Consider the following 12,035-nt stretch of genomic DNA (forward strand, 5'->3'; position numbering starts at 1 on the left):
GGGGTTCTCTGAACCTCCTGGATTTTGATGCTTGTTCCCTTTGCCATATTGGGGAAATTCTCTCCAATAATTCTCTCCAATATACCTTCTGCTCCCCTCTCTCTTTCTTCTTCTTCTGGAATCCCAATTATTCTAATGTTGTTTCATCTTATGGTGTCACTTATCTCTCGAATTCTGCCCTCGTGGTCCAGTAGCTGTTTGTCCCTCTTTTGCTCAGCTTCTTTATTCTCTGTCATTTGGTCTTCTATATCGCTAATTCTTTCTTCTGCCTCATTTATCCTAGCAGTGAGAGCCTCCATTTTTTATTGCACCTCATTAATAGCTTTTTTGATTTCAACTTGGTTAGATTTTAGTCCTTTTATTTCTCCAGAAAGGGCTTTTATATCTCCCAAGAGGTTTCTCTAATATCTTCCATGCCTTTTTCGAGCCCGGCTAGAACCTTGAGAATCGTCATTCTGAACTCTAGATCTGACATATTACCAATGTCTGTATTGATTAGGTCCCTAGCCTTTGGTACTACCTCTTGTTCTTTTTTTTGTGGTGAATTTTTCCGCCTTGTCATTTTGTCCAGATAAGAGTATATGAAGGAGCAAGTAAAATACTAAAAGTGTGGCAATAACCCCAGGAAAATATGCTTTAACCAAATCAAAAGAGATCCCAAATTGTGAGGAGGGTAGAATGGGGATAAAAAGAGGTTCAGGAAGGAAGAAAAAGAAGAAACAATTAAAAAAAGAAAACGAATAAAGAAAAAATATAAAAAAGAAAAAAATATATATATTAGATAAACTAGTTAAAAAACGTTAAAAAAAGAAAAGAGTAAAAGTTAAAAAAAATTGGCAGAAGAAGAGAAAAAAATATTGAAAAAGAAAAAAAAAATAAATTAACTGCAAGGCTAAAGAATCATGGGGAGAAAGCCATGAGTTCCATGCTTTGCTTTCTCCTCCTCTGGAATTCCGGTGCTCTCCTTGGTATTGAAACTGCGCTCCTTGGTAGGTGAACTTGGTCCTGGCTGGATTTCTTGTTGATCTTCTGGGGGAGGGGCCTGTTGTAGTGATTCTCAAGTGTGTTTGCCCCAGGCAGAGTTGCACCGCCCTTACGAGGGGCCAGGCTGAGTAATCCGCTAGGGTTTGCTTTCGGGAGCTTTTGTTCCCTGAGCGCTTTCCGTAGAGTTCCCGAGGACGGGAATGAAGATGGCGGCCTCCCAGTCTCCGGCCCGCAGGAGCCAAGAGCCCAGGGCCCCACTCCTCAGTGCGCCCTCAGAGAACAGCACCCAATTACTCCCGTCACCCTGGCCTCCAGCCGCGCTCCGAGTTGACCAAGCCTGTGACCAGTTCAAGGTAACCCCGAGCTGAGAGCTCACTCCTCGGTTCTGTCTCTGTAGCCGGCTTCCCCGTTCTAATACCTGTAAGCTCTGTGACACTCAGACACCCCGATCCTTCTGTGACCCTGCGGGACCTGAGACCACACTGATCCCGCGTGGGCTTCACCCCGGTTAAGCCACTGGAGCGATGTCCCTCAGTGGAACAGACTTTTAAAAGTCCTGATTTTGTGCTCCATTGCTCCGCCGCTCGCCAGGAGCCGGCCCCTCCCCCCGCGGTCTATTTTCCCATGGCTTTGGGTTCACTTCTGCGCCAGTCCTACCTTTCAGAAAGTGGTTGATTTTCTGTTTCTAGAATTGCTGTTCTTCTTCTCTTCGATCTCCTGTTGGATTTGTAGGTGTTTGCAATCTTTAGATAAGCTATCTAGCTGATCTCCAGCTACCTGAAGTAGTCTCAGCCTGCTACTTCTCTGCCATCTTGACTCCTCCTCCTACTTATGTATATTTTAAGTAATATATAAAATACATATTTGTATAAAATATATTTATATAGTATTTATTTAATAATATTGTTAACATGTAATTTAATTACAGTTTAATTAATGGATAACTAATTTATTAATTTATCTAATAATTAATTATAGACATACAGCTTATATATCAATCAATAATACATAAATAAATATGTAATACATAATAAACATTAAATAAATATATACATATACATATATGTACATATATTTATATATAAATATATACATGTATATATATATTTATTCATTCCTTAAAGGCAGCCAATCTGTCTCTGATTGACATCTAATAGGCCAGCAGTTCCTAGTACAGGCGCATCCTGCTGTTCCCAGTTTAACAAGCTCCTCGGGTCCTGGTGACGCTCAGCCACATCTGGGGCACATCGTGCCAACAATCTTTTAATTCCAACATGTTTTCCCCCCACTACGTGCATTGATTTTCATCCCCAGGAGCACAGGGTTGGAGTGCTTAATAAAAATGTCCAGTATCTGACACATCCTTTGGTTTGAGAGCAAAATGGCTTCTCCTTCACTAGAACATCCGGTCCCTTGGATCAAAATGAACAAAACTAATTCCCCTCATCGGGTATTTGTTTTAATTTCCCAATTTCAAAGCGTGTTATTCGAAAAGGTTTATTTTCCTAGACACTCAGAATGTTTTGGTATTGGGGCTGATTCATCATTGCAGCTTTAAATTTCCTTTGACTTTAAAAGGCTGTGATTATCTCAGTATCTTTCTCTAGTTTTAATTTTTCCTACCCTCTCTTTAAAGATGTCTTTTTGTTGTTTACCCTTCCTTTAATGAATCAGAGCGATTTCATTTTAAATGCTTTATGGTTACATTGTGGAACCAACATTCATTTCCTTGTTCTGAGCACTTTCTCAGGTAATCATTCTCCGTGTTATTGCTTGTGTTAGGCTTCACAAATCCTAGCAGAAACATTCATGAGAAACAAACTATCAGGAATGAATCGGTGGACAAAAGTCTGTCAGAACCTCCCCTAAAATCAGATGGAGAAGGACTGGAAAGGCTGTGAATGCCAGGGGTACCCATATGGAGCCAGCCTAGAAGGGAAGGAGGCAGAATGCCTAGACAAGGAAATTTGTGGGGAAAGACAACATTGTCTGCTCTTTATTTAGTTCCTTAGAATGATCCCCCCTGCTCGGATTCCTCCCAAATTCTCAGAAATAGGAATAGACTTTGGGGAGAAGAACACGGAGCCGATGTTTTGATTTTCCAGCATGTGGAACTGTTTGCCAACGAGGGGCAAAGAACATCCATTCAATATTTCCCAAGACCTCATTATAAAAACAAATGTGAATGAAGAGTTTGCAGATCAAAATACTTTGAAAATGTTGTCACCCATCTATGAGTAAATGGAGAATCATCACATACAAGATGATTTAGTGAAGTGCCTATCTCATTAATATCAAATATTAGTGGGAGTTGTGTGAATTTGGAGAAAGATTGGCTAACTTCTATCTGGAGGAAAAGAAAGCAAATGTTCAGAATGGGAAGGAAAATGAAAGCTTAATTATAAGACATTTTCTTACAGTTAATTTTCCTTGCCTTTGTCTGCGTGAGCAAGCTTTCTATCAGAGAGAGGATTGATGAGCATCTTATTTTAATTAGCTGTGTGGAAGTAAATGTTCTGTGAAAAGTTGAGTGTTATGTCCTCACTTCACAGGGCTGCAAGGGGAACACACTGTGAGAGATGTTATACAAGTTTATGGATGCCATACATTATATTTTCCGTTGTTTTTCTTTCTAAAGAATGTTTAGACTGTGGTCTGTACTGTGGTGGCTTAAGCACAAAGCTAATAATGATGTGAAAGTACGGAGCCAGAGGTGTCATTATCCTTCAGATCTCAGTGATGGCAGCGTGTGAGCAGTGGGAAAGGAAGTTTGAATTCTAGTCTCTGGAAATTTCTTCCAGATATCACAAGTGTAAAAGTGTAAGCCGAAGATTTGTTTCACAAAATGTCTATTCAAAGTAGACATTTTCTTCCATCATAAGCCTTCCAATAAAGCAGCTTATACACTTATAAATGTGTCAGTCATTTTTATGCAAATCACGCAAAATAAAATTTACCGGAATTCTGGTACTTCTAGGGGACAGATAGGCTGCTGAAATACAGAGCAGGATGCATGTGTGGGAATTTGGATATTTTATGAATTTTCAATATCAGTATTTTTTAAAGAACTAGTGCTGGTTGTTCATGCTAAAGGAAACACTGAATTCTTTGTCCAGAATCTACATAGGAAATATATAAAAATCACTGTCCCATAAAGAAGTGGTTTTAAGATTATGTACCCAGAAGTCCAAAAAACAAACAAAACAGTATTACAGTGGTGTATCATCAAGCAATTCATGAATAGAGTTCTAACTGTTAAGAAATGTGTGGTATTTATGATATTCATCATCATTATAAAATCTGTAATTTAGGGCGCCTGGTTGGCTCAGTGGGTTAAGCCTCTGTCCTTGGCTCAGGTCACAATCTCAGGGTCTTGGGATCGAGCCCCGCATTGGGCTCTCAGCTTAGCAGGGAGTCTGCTTCCCCCTCTCTCTCTGCCTGCCTCTCTGCCTACCTGTGATCTCCCTCTCTCTCTCTCTGTCAAATAAATAAATAAATAAAAATATTTAAAATTTGTAATTTATTCAGCTTTGAATACGTATTCACAGCTATAACTAATTTGTGTTCATAAATCTGAGTGTTTATTCTTATAAACAGACCCCATGTTGAACAAAGTTTCAGGACCCTCTATACCTTGATCTGCCTCTGCAGGCAACTTTTTCTAGAGATGAGGTCTCTAGAAAGGGAACAGATTCTCCCTCATTGCAGAGTGAAGTTGTCCTTTCTAGAGAGCATGAAATGGCGTTTGTTCCAGCAATGTAAGAATGGTTAACTTCAGAAAAATCTGGGCATGCAATGACTCCATTCATTGATTAAAGGAGAAAAATCGTATGATCATCACGGTAGATCCAAAAAATATATTGGATAAAATTTAATACCCATAAGACATAAAACTCGTAGCATATTGAAAAGGGAAGGGTTCGTCCTTAACCTGATAAAGGTTACCTACCAAGTACAAGACTGCACTTCAGGTAAAATATTAGAATTAATCACTTTAAGGTGAGGAACAGAATGAAAAATCTCCTCCGTACTGCTGACCAAAAAGACAACAAAAGGCAGTAAGAGGTAAAAGCATTAGAAAGGAAAAATTTTCCCCATATAATCCACATGCGGTTATACGACTGTCCTCCCGGACTATTAAGTACAATCCATAAGAAACTGCCAGGAATAATGAGCAAGATTGTTATATTGAAGGTACAAAAGTTAATTACAACCCTGTGCACTAGAAACAGCAATTAAGAAGATGTAATAATTGTTTTTAAAGCCACCATTCGTGTTCGCAACAGAACCTATCCCCTAGCCAGAAATAAATCTATCGGGAAAAGTCCGAGACCTATATGGAGAAAATGAATAATATCTTTATTGAAGGACATAAAAAAGCCCTAAATAAATGGAGAGAGATACTTTTGGTCATGGATGGGAAGAGTCAATTTCATAAAGGTGTCAATTCCCTCTAAATTAATCTATAAATTTAATGAATTCCTATCATAATCCCATCACAGTTTTTTATAGACTGTGACAAGCTGGTCTGAAATTGCATATGGAAGAGGGTATATAGCAAAGAATGGTTAAATTAATTTCAAATAAGAATGAGGAGGAAGAATTTACCATACCATACCGGATATTAAGACTTACAAAGTTACAGTAATTAAGAGAATACTTATTCAAAGATAAATAAATATATCTAAGAAACATAATAGATATAGACTCTGACCCTCAAAAATGTGAAAACTTTCTTTTTGACAAAGTCAGCATTTTATAATACAGCAGGAAGATGGACTTTAGAAAAGGTAGCTGAGACAATTAGGACCCAAATAGAAAAAGACAAAATTATTTGCATGGATTATAACCAGTAGTTCTCAATCAGGGACATTTGGCAATGTTCAGATCATTCTTGGTTGCAAGAACTGGAGGGAAGGATACGACTATCATCTAGTGGGTAGAGGCCAAGGATGCTGTTGAAACATCCTACAAAGCATAGGACAGCCCCTAGACACCGAATTATCCAAGCTAAAATGTCAACAGTGCTCTAACTGAGAAACCCAGTTTGGGCTGGAACAGACTTTGCCTAGATAACCACATGGTTATTAACTCCCTTTACAGCTTCTCAAGGCTTTTCAAGGGTCACCTTCTCAGAAAGACTTCTCTGAAACCCTCTATTTAAAATTACCACCTCAATTCCTCCTTTTACACCTCTCCTGATCCTTTTTTTTTTTCCTTAAGATCTTATTTATTTATTTGACAGAGAAAGATCACAAGTAGGCTGAGAGGCAGGCAGAGAGAGAGGAGGGAGCAGGCTCCCTGCTGAGCAGAGAGCCCGATGTGGGGCTCGATCCCAGGACCCTGAGATCATGACCTGAGCCAAAGGCAGCAGCTTGATCCACTGAGCCACCCAGGTGCCCCTCTCCTGATCTTTCTTACTGTGCTCTCCTTATGGACTCATCATCTTCTAGCAGCCAATAAAATTAGTTATTTATTACCTTATATTGCCAATTATTAGTCTCCTAGAATGTCTTGTTTTGTTCACTGATCTATCCCAAACGTTGAGAATAATGTTTAGCACACAGTAGGTAGTGAAAAAATATTTATTTAACAAATAAATAAACAACCGTGAGTGCTAATTGAAATGCAGAGTGGCAGAATCACTCGTAACTGCTGGTGGAGAGTGTCACTTGGGTGAGGAATTTGGCTTTGTCACATATATTTGGAATGTGCGTACCAGGGAAGTCAAGGCAAAGATTGTAAGCTGAGTCTATCTCAGAACTTCCTTTCCCCAATACCTAACCAAATGTACCAATAAAGTCAGCACCTAGAAAAAGAGTCATAAAGTTACTTTTGAGGAATAATAGAAATCCATAAACTTCAACAACATGTAGCTAAGGAAAGAAGATTAAGAACAGAAGATTACAGCATAGCAAGGCTCCTATCCCTGCTCACTTCCCAATCTGCATACTGTAGCTTTTTTCATTTTCAAATAATAAATAGAAATGCATATATATATGTATATACATATATATATACACACATACATGTATATTTTTTTCTAATAAAAAAACTGTGGTTTTAACAAAAGCTCTTACCCAAGAACACAATTGTGGAAGAATCACATGGGTACGTGTGTGCATGTGTGTGCATTTATGTATTTATATCCTAATGCCCAATCCTACTGAACCAGAGTCTCTCGGTATGAAACCCAAGAATCTGAGTGTGCGGTTTCACTTTTTTTTTTTTTTAAGTTTTTCAGCTGATTCTGATGATCACCTAGGTTTTACAACCATTTAGTAGTTTTTTAAATGTATTGCAAGAAACTCTGGGTATCTAAGTAACTGTAGAGGTATCTTAGGAGTCATTTCTTGGGCATTCCAGGACAAGTTTTTGTCTCTTCTCTATGGAAAAGTTTTGTGTAAACTATTGCTTGGAACAAAAAATACTGTTTCTTTAAAAAAAAAAGTTTGTAATCCACTGGTCTAGAGAAGCCTCGTAAAGTTGAGTGTCCATTAAAGTGTGTGGTAGAGGGACACCTCGGTGACTCAGTTGGTTGGGCGGCTGCCTTCAGCTTGGGTCATGATCTCAGGGTCCTGGGATCGAATCCTACATCAGGCTCCTTGCTCAGCAGGGAGCCTGCTTCTCGCTGTGCTTCTATCTGCCTCCCTGCCTACTTGTGCTCTCCCTCTCTCTGACAAATAAAAAAAATAAAAAATAAAAAAGTGTGTGGTAGATACTATGATGCACCACCCAGATCTTCAGGAATGAGAAAAATTTCCTCCTGGCGGTTGTGAGTGTTGTCAGAAGATGACCCTCAGCTGACAACCATCCTTGAGGATTGTCTCAGGTGAAGAAAGCTACCTGGGACGGTTGGCCACCTTCTAGGAGAAGTACCTATCCAGTACTGATCTATGTAAGTGTAGAAAAGCCTGGCCCCTCTTGCCTCAATTTGAGACAACTTGGAAGGGCTCTTCTATGCTCCAGAGCACCCCGATGGGGTCCACTGAGCCCTTCCTGAGGTCAGTGTCGCAGCTGCTTCTGCCCAGTCCTGCTCCCTTTTGCTCCCCACTGTTCTACCTGCAGAACACGGGCGAATAAGCCTTCTGCTCATGGATCTGAATCTGAGACTCCACTTCTGAGAAACCCAAGCTGCCGCGCCAAGTGAACCTAGATCCCAGGATGTTATGAGGCTTGATACCATTATCACGCCCAGGTGGGTGAATGGACTAAAAATCAGGGAAAACGCCCCACGTGGCAACATCAGACTGTTCTGCATTCCGACCTTTCTCCATTCATAACAGATCTAATTGTCTGTGAACGTGAGTTAGCGAAAGAGGAAACCTGCAAGGGCGCTGGCCTGACGTTGAGAGGAATACGCATGGGCAGCATTAGCGCCCTCCAGATGCACTGTTTGGAATCTCCATTCATAACAAGAGTTGGAGAAACTTAAGGAAGCAATAATTAAAGTCCGAGGAGTTAAACTTCCGGAAGGGGGGGAAAAAAAATAAAAGAATTTGTTGTGAAGACAGTAGCCCTTACCTCTGAAGCTCAGTGGGAAGACTTCAATAAACGACACCCGCCTTCCAATTTGGGGACAATTTACGTACTTGTAATCTATTTATGTATTTTGGGACTACAATGACAAATAAGTAACTTAAAATGTATGCATATTATTACGAGGGAAAAAAATGCATCCCAAGTTTTGGGGATCATACGCTGGTGGCAAGGTTTCCTGAAGGGGACCCACCAAGCACCATTTTGAGTAGGGACATGAGGCCATTGGTAGAAAGCACTCTCTTCCCAGCTTCTCTGTTCTGTCCACATCTGAGGCTGTGCACTGTCTGAACGCTAGTGTTTCTGGAGATTTATAGTTGTTGCTACTATTTTACTCTTAAATAAACTCTTGTCCGGAGAAACGTCAGTGAATGTCACAAGGAAGCCCTCCGAGGAAGGACCACTGGAAAAGGTGAAAGGATCACTGTCAATGTAGGAGAAAACCCCAGTGACAGAGCTGCCAGGGTTGGGTGAAATCGGGAACGACCAGAACACGGAAAGGACTTCGTACGCAGAAATTTCCATGACAGAGAAGATGGACAATAAAAGAGCCAAAAGTTTTACTCTGTGGCTGAATTGATCATTATCTCACACTTCTGTTGGATTGTGTTGGGGAAACAGAAATTTCTATGCATTTCCTTTCCCCTACATCTGTGTATTTATCGTTTCAATAAGTAAATGTGGCAAAAAGTAAAAACGAAAACCACTTTGACCTAACATTTTTCTAACCTGCTCTAACATGGATTCTGTTTAATATTTTTATTTCTCATGAGAATATATATTTAGGTTTGAGTGTTTCCTTAACTTTTTTTTTTTTTTTTTACTTTTCATAAACCCAACTAATGCATAAACAAAAAGACAAGAATAATATTGTAAGGAATGCTAGCCAGTTTTCTGGGATTCAACATATGTTAGTTACTTACATTATTTTCCCTAACTTTCTCCAATGCCTGCAGCTTGGCTCCATACCACCAGATAAAGGATATTGCTTTGAGTTTTCAAATATAATCAGAATGCTTAGATTTACACCAAACGTGAACTCCGGGAGATAAGATGAAAATATTCTTCTCTTTTCAATGACTCTTTCTTCTAATGGGCTATTTATTAAAATAGAGTATGAATTATTTAACTGCCTACCATAATAAATGTAAAACTTTTGTGAATTGGTAGCAAATTGAGAATTACAATTAAAACTGTAAAACAAAATACCCACCTCTTGCAGATGGGTAATGGAGAATAAGACACATTGTCTAAGAATTTAATTAGACTGGAGTAATTTTAAGGCTTAAACTCACAAAAGGAACCCGAAACCAAGTCTGTGTGAAGGGATTAGAAAGAGCTAACTTGCTCTGTATAAAAGCACAGAAATCATTTGTTTTTACATCTGAAAGAAAAGAAACAGAGGATAAAGGATGTGGAGAGTGAGAAAGAGGGGGAGAGGTGGGCCACGCAAGATGGCAAGAAGCAGGATCTGGATTTTGTAGCAACAGCTAAGACACTTGAAAATGCACAGGGTCCAATAATCAGAGAAGAATGTTGCCATGGTTGCAAACCTCTGCTTAGTCCCAGACTTCCAGTAGAGTTTGCTGCACCCACAAATCCTTCAGTGAGTGGTGTGTGAACTATGTGTATGTGTGAGTGTGTGTAATAAAGAAAAGGACTGGATTTTATTTGTGGACTTGTGTGAGGAAAGGCACATGCATTGGAAGGTGAACAGAAGCAGGAACTCAGATCAAAGGTGAACTTGAGAAAGGAATTCCCCTGGGAATTTGCGCCTTCATGAGGAGCAGGGAGCCTTGTAATTTCCACAAATCATAGGCAGTAGGGTGGCAGGGGCCTAGATAGTATTACTTAGTTGTTACAGATTCACCCCAGCTGCATCTGGGGTCCAAATTTGAGCATGTGCCGGTGCATCTTATAATCCAAAATTCAACAATCCAGTTCCCATTAACCACAACTCTGGCATTCTCTGAGGACTTGGGTTAACTTCTTCATGAGTCTTTTCTTCAGGTCAGAAATCTGAGTTATGCTGATTCAAACTTCAATTCAAAGAAATGAGAACAATCCCTCTCTCTACTCCAGGCTTCTCTGTTGCATCAAGAGGCAGATGCTAATTCTTCTAGCTAGATCTTAATTAATTGAAGCTTTCCTCCCCTGAACCTGCCACCAGTCCTGTCATACTAGTAAGAGATTTGTGTTCCCATTCTTTGTAAACCTCTCTTTCATGACAAACCCAGATACTAAAAAAAAAAAAAAAACAAAACAAAACCAAAAAAAAAAAACAAGAAAAAAAAAAAAAAAACACACATTGTCACCAATACAGTATGATTCCCCCATGATGCCCTTTAACCAAGAAAGAACCATGTTGGAGACTTTCTCCATGTCTTGTACCCCTCCACCCCTCCAGGCTCTTCCTCCTCTTGGAGTATTTATTGCTTATTGAATATGTAAGTGCTCTTTGCAAATCCTCTTCAACTTGTAGAGATTTTTATCATCTTGTTTTCTACTGATAGGAACTCTTTCCCCCTCTCATAGAAAAGCAGTTTCCTTTACAAAACACTATTTAGAAATGGGTTTACTGTTGTTTTGGGGCACAGGTAGTGTCTTTACTGTTTCCTCCAGGACTGATGTATGAAATATATGCTCATTTCAAGACTTAATTGAATACAGATGTAAATAATAAAGAAAGTGAAAAAAATCACACAAAAATAGCATGGCTACATCACTTGTTATCTGAACTGGGAAACTTGTAGAATGAAACTGGTGTTAATAACTACTTTGGGACCATGCCAGATAAGTCAAGACCTGTAGTCACCATAATAACCCCTCAGCAATTATTCTGTGACTATACATACTATATTCATAGTAAGTAGAATTTCTACTTATTTAGAAAATTTGGACCATACTATGCAGCTTTGTAGGTTCTCCTTTTTTTTTAAAACATAAAATGGATATATTTATTTCTATGTCAATAAGCACAGAGCTACATAATCATTTTAATGGCCACAGTGATCGACACTTAGTAAATGCTATAATAATGTTATTTGTTCTTATTATTCAAATGACAGTTATTATAATCCCCTTTTGATAAATAAATCAGAATTTCTTTTTAAAAATACTTAATACTATCTGCTATTAAAAGTAATGCCATGTGGGGTCATGACATCAGGGTCAGGAGATCAAGTCTCATATCAGGCTCCACATTCAGTAGGGAGTCTGCTTGGGACTTTTGTCTCTCCCTCTGCCTCTGCCCATCTCCAGTGCTCTCTCTCTCTCCCCTCCTCTAAATAAATAAATAAATAAATGAATAAAAAAGTAATGTCGTGATCAGTATTTTTGCACCTGTTGAGTTTATGCTTAGTTTCTTTCTTTCTTTCTCTCTCTCTCTTTCTTTCTTTCAAGATTTTATTTATTTATTTGTCAGAGAGAGAGAATGCACAAGCAGGGGGAGCAGCAGGCAGAGGGGGAAGCAGGCTCCCCACTGAGCAGGGATCCCATTCAGGACTCGTTCC

Source organism: Lontra canadensis, unplaced genomic scaffold, assembly GCF_010015895.1.
Source record: "Lontra canadensis isolate GAN:19392208 unplaced genomic scaffold, GSC_riverotter_1.0 scaffold43, whole genome shotgun sequence".
Lineage (NCBI taxonomy): Eukaryota > Metazoa > Chordata > Mammalia > Carnivora > Mustelidae > Lontra > Lontra canadensis.